We start from the raw sequence: 5,000 nt of genomic DNA, 5'->3' as shown, positions 1-5,000 counted from the left end.
GCCCGGAGGCCGGGCAGGTCCGGGGGCCTTCGGCGCGGGCGGCGGGCTGCTCCCGCGGGGGAGACGAGCCTCTCTGGGGCCCGGGAGGTTGGCCCTGGGTCGACCTGGCGCCGGGGCTCGGGCTCCGGAAGTCCGTATGAGGTTTTTCAAACGGGCCGTGCCCGGGCCTTCGCTCCAGGAGGGCGGACACTTTCGGCGGTTCGTCCCGGTGGCTGGGCCGGGTGCCGCATCTACAATATTGCCGAGAAAGGTCCGCGGAGATTTTCGGGGACACGGTTTCCGGGACCCTAGATGCCCATCTTGGGTTCCAGGAGCTCGGACGGAGGAACCTCCGGGGCCGGACCGTGCTGCAGGAGGGGTTCAACCGCGAGTTTGGCTCCATGTCGACTGGAGCTCCGGCCCAGGGGCGGGCCGAGCGGCTTGGCCGGGCGAGAGTTCCAGGAGCCCGGCCGCGATTCCGGCTTCTCCCCGGTGCCCTGCCCGGAGGCCGGGCGGGTCCGGGGGCCTTCGGCGCGGGCAGCGGGCTGCTCCCGCGGGGGAGACGAGCCGCCCTAACGCCCGGGAGGGAGGCCCGGGGTCGACCTGGCTCCCGAGCTCCGGCCCTGGAAGTCCGTATGAGGATTTTCAAACGGGCCGTGCCCGGGCCTTCGCTCCAGGAGGCCGGACACTTTCGGCGGTTGCTCCCGGCGGCTGGGCCGGGTGCCGCATCTACAATATTGCCGAGAAAGGTCCGCGGAGATTTTCGGGGACACGGGTTTCGGGACCCTAGATGCCCATCTTGGGTTCCAGGAGCTCGGACGGAGGAACCTCCGGGGCCGGACCGTGCTGCAGGAGAGGTTCAACCGCGAGTTTGGCTCCATGTCGACTGGAGCTCCGGCCCAGGGGCGGGCCGAGCGGCTTGGCCGGGCGAGAGTTCCAGGAGCCCGGCCGCGATTCCGGCTTCTCCCCGGTGCCCTGCCCGGAGGCCGGGCAGGTCCGGGGGCCTTCGGCGAGGGCGGCGGGCTGCTCCCGCGGGGGAGACGAGCCGTGCTGGGCCCCGGGAGGGAGGCCCGCGGTCGACCTGGCGCCGGGGCTCCGGCCCTGGAAGTCCGTATGAGGTTTTTCAAACGGGCCTTGCCCGGGCCTTCGCTCCAGGAGGCCGGACACTTTCGGCGGTTCGTCCCGGTGGCTGGGCCGGGTGCCGCATCTGCAATATTGCCAGGAAAGGTTCGCGGAGATTTTCGAGGACACGGGTTTCGGGACCCTAGATGCCCATCTTGGGTTCCAGGAGCTCGGACGGAGGAACCTCCGGGGCCGGACCGTGCTGCAGGCGAGGGTCAACCCCGAGTTTGGCTCCATGTCGACTGGCGCTCCGGCCCGGGGGGCGGGCCGGGCGGGCAGGCCGGGCGAGAGTTCCAGGAACCCGGCCGCGATTCCGGCTTCGACCCGGTCGACTGCACGGCGGGCGTGCAGGCCGGCGGCGACTCCCAGGGCCCCTTCCAGGCTGCGGGGCCCAGCGGTTGGAGCCCGGCTACCCCGGCGAGGGGCGGAAGAACCTGCACGGCGCGGCCGGAGAACCCGGCATGCATGCGCGGGGCAGGCCGGGCAGGAGTTCCAGGAGCCCGGCCACGATTCCTACTTCTCCCCGGTGCCCTGCCCGGAGGCCGGGCGGGCCCGGGGGCCTTCGGCGCGGGCGGCGGGCGGCTTCCGCGGCGGAGACGAGCCTCTCTGGGGCCCGGGAGGTCGGCCCTGGGTCGACCTGGCGCCGGGGCTCGGGCTCCGGAAGTCCGTATGAGGTTTTTGAAACGGGCCTTGCCCGGGCCTTCGCTCCAGGAGGGCGGACACTTTCGGCGGTTGCCCCCGGTGGCTGGGCCGGGTGCCGCATCTACAATATTGCCAGGAAAGGTTCGCGGAGATTTTCGGGGACACGGATTTCGGGACCCTAGATGCCCATCTTGGGTTCCAGGAGGTCGGACGGAGGAACCTCCGGGGCCGGACCGTGCTGCAGGAGGGGGTCAAAACCGAGTTTGGCTCCAAGTCGACTGGAGCCCCGGCCCGGGGGGCGGGCCGGGCGGGCAGGCCGGGCGAGAGTTCCAGGAACCCGGCCGCGATTCCGGCTTCGACCCGGTCGACTGCACGGCGGGCGTGCAGGCCGGGGGGCGACTCGCAGGGGCCCTTCCAGGCTGCGGGGCCCAGCGGTTGGAGCCCGGCTACCCCGGCGAGGGGCGGAAGAACCTGCACGGCGCGGCGGGAGAACCCGGCATGCTTCCGCGTGGCAGGCCGGGCAGGAGTTCCAGGAGCCCGGCCACGATTCCTACTTCTCCCCGGTGCCCTGCCCGGAGGCCGGGCGGGCCCGGGGGCCTTCGCCGCGGGCGGCGGGCGGCTTCCGCGGCGGAGACGAGCCTCTCTGGGGCCCGGGAGGTCGGCCCTGGGTCGACCTGGCGCCGGGGCTCGGGCTCCGGAAGTCCGTATGAGGTTTTTGAAACGGGCCTTGCCCGGGCCTTCGCTCCAGGAGGGCGGACACTTTCGGCGGTTGCCCCCGGTGGCTGGGCCGGGTGCCGCATCTACAATATTGCCAGGAAAGGTTCGCGGAGATTTTCGGGGACACGGATTTCGGGACCCTGGATGCCCATCTTGGGTTCCAGGAGGTCGGACGGAGGAACCTCCGGGGCCGGACCGTGCTGCAGGAGGGGGTCAAAACCGAGTTTGGCTCCATGTCGACTGGAGCCCCGGCCCGGGGGGCGGGCCGGGCGGGCAGGCCGGGCGAGAGTTCCAGGAACCCGGCCGCGATTCCGGCTTCGACCCGGTCGACTGCACGGCGGGCGTGCAGGCCGGGGGGCGACTCGCAGGGGCCCTTCCACGCTGCGGGGCCCAGCGGTTGGAGCCCGGCTACCCCGGCGAGGGGCGGAAGAACCTGCACGGCGCGGCGGGAGAACCCGGCATGCTTCCGCGTGGCAGGCCGGGCAGGAGTTCCAGGAGCCCGGCCACGATTCCTACTTCTCCCCGGTGCCCTGCCCGGAGGCCGGGCGGGCCCGGGGGCCTTCGCCGCGGGCGGCGGGCGGCTTCCGCGGCGGAGACGAGCCTCTCTGGGGCCCGGGAGGTCGGCCCTGGGTCGACCTGGCGCCGGGGCTCGGGCTCCGGAAGTCCGTATGAGGTTTTTGAAACGGGCCTTGCCCGGGCCTTCGCTCCAGGAGGGCGGACACTTTCGGCGGTTGCCCCCGGTGGCTGGGCCGGGTGCCGCATCTACAATATTGCCAGGAAAGGTTCGCGGAGATTTTCGGGGACACGGATTTCGGGACCCTGGATGCCCATCTTGGGTTCCAGGAGGTCGGACGGAGGAACCTCCGGGGCCGGACCGTGCTGCAGGAGGGGGTCAAAACCGAGTTTGGCTCCAAGTCGACTGGAGCCCCGGCCCGGGGGGCGGGCCGGGCGGGCAGGCCGGGTGAGAGTTCCAGGAACCCGGCCGCGATTCCGGCTTCGACCCGGTCGACTGCACGGCGGGCGTGCAGGCCGGGGGGCGACTCGCAGGGGCCCTTCCACGCTGCGGGGCCCAGCGGTTGGAGCCCGGCTACCCCGGCGAGGGGCGGAAGAACCTGCACGGCGCGGCGGGAGAACCCGGCATGCTTCCGCGTGGCAGGCCGGGCAGGAGTTCCAGGAGCCCGGCCACGATTCCTACTTCTCCCCGGTGCCCTGCCCGGAGGCCGGGCGGGCCCGGGGGCCTTCGGCGCGGGCGGCGGGCGGCTTCCGCGGCGGAGACGAGCCTCTCTGGGGCCCGGGAGGTCGGCCCTGGGTCGACCTGGCGCCGGGGCTCGGGCTCCGGAAGTCCGTATGAGGTTTTTGAAACGGGCCTTGCCCGGGCCTTCGCTCCAGGAGGGCGGACACTTTCGGCGGTTGCCCCCGGTGGCTGGGCCGGGTGCCGCATCTACAATATTGCCAGGAAAGGTTCGCGGAGATTTTCGGGGACACGGATTTCGGGACCCTGGATGCCCATCTTGGGTTCCAGGAGGTCGGACGGAGGAACCTCCGGGGCCGGACCGTGCTGCAGGAGGGGGTCAAAACCGAGTTTGGCTCCATGTCGACTGGAGCCCCGGCCCGGGGGGCGGGCCGGGCGGGCAGGCCGGGCGAGAGTTCCAGGAACCCGGCCGCGATTCCGGCTTCGACCCGGTCGACTGCACGGCGGGCGTGCAGGCCGGGGGGCGACTCGCAGGGGCCCTTCCACGCTGCGGGGCCCAGCGGTTGGAGCCCGGCTACCCCGGCGAGGGGCGGAAGAACCTGCACGGCGCGGCGGGAGAACCCGGCATGCTTCCGCGTGGCAGGCCGGGCAGGAGTTCCAGGAGCCCGGCCACGATTCCTACTTCTCCCCGGTGCCCTGCCCGGAGGCCGGGCGGGCCCGGGGGCCTTCGCCGCGGGCGGCGGGCGGCTTCCGCGGCGGAGACGAGCCTCTCTGGGGCCCGGGAGGTCGGCCCTGGGTCGACCTGGCGCCGGGGCTCGGGCTCCGGAAGTCCGTATGAGGTTTTTGAAACGGGCCTTGCCCGGGCCTTCGCTCCAGGAGGGCGGACACTTTCGGCGGTTGCCCCCGGTGGCTGGGCCGGGTGCCGCATCTACAATATTGCCAGGAAAGGTTCGCGGAGATTTTCGGGGACACGGATTTCGGGACCCTGGATGCCCATCTTGGGTTCCAGGAGGTCGGACGGAGGAACCTCCGGGGCCGGACCGTGCTGCAGGAGGGGGTCAAAACCGAGTTTGGCTCCAAGTCGACTGGAGCCCCGGCCCGGGGGGCGGGCCGGGCGGGCAGGCCGGGCGAGAGTTCCAGGAACCCGGCCGCGATTCCGGCTTCGACCCGGTCGACTGCACGGCGGGCGTGCAGGCCGGGGGGCGACTCGCAGGGGCCCTTCCAGGCTGCGGGGCCCAGCGGTTGGAGCCCGGCTACCCCGGCGAGGGGCGGAAGAACCTGCACGGCGCGGCGGGAGAACCCGGCATGCTTCCGCGGGGCAGGCCGGGCAGGAGTTCCAGGAGCCCGG

The sequence above is a fragment of the Alligator mississippiensis genome, unplaced genomic scaffold, assembly GCF_030867095.1.
Source record: "Alligator mississippiensis isolate rAllMis1 unplaced genomic scaffold, rAllMis1 scaffold_164, whole genome shotgun sequence".
Taxonomy (NCBI): Eukaryota; Metazoa; Chordata; order Crocodylia; family Alligatoridae; genus Alligator; species Alligator mississippiensis.
Note: the sequence above shows the minus strand (reverse complement) of the source record.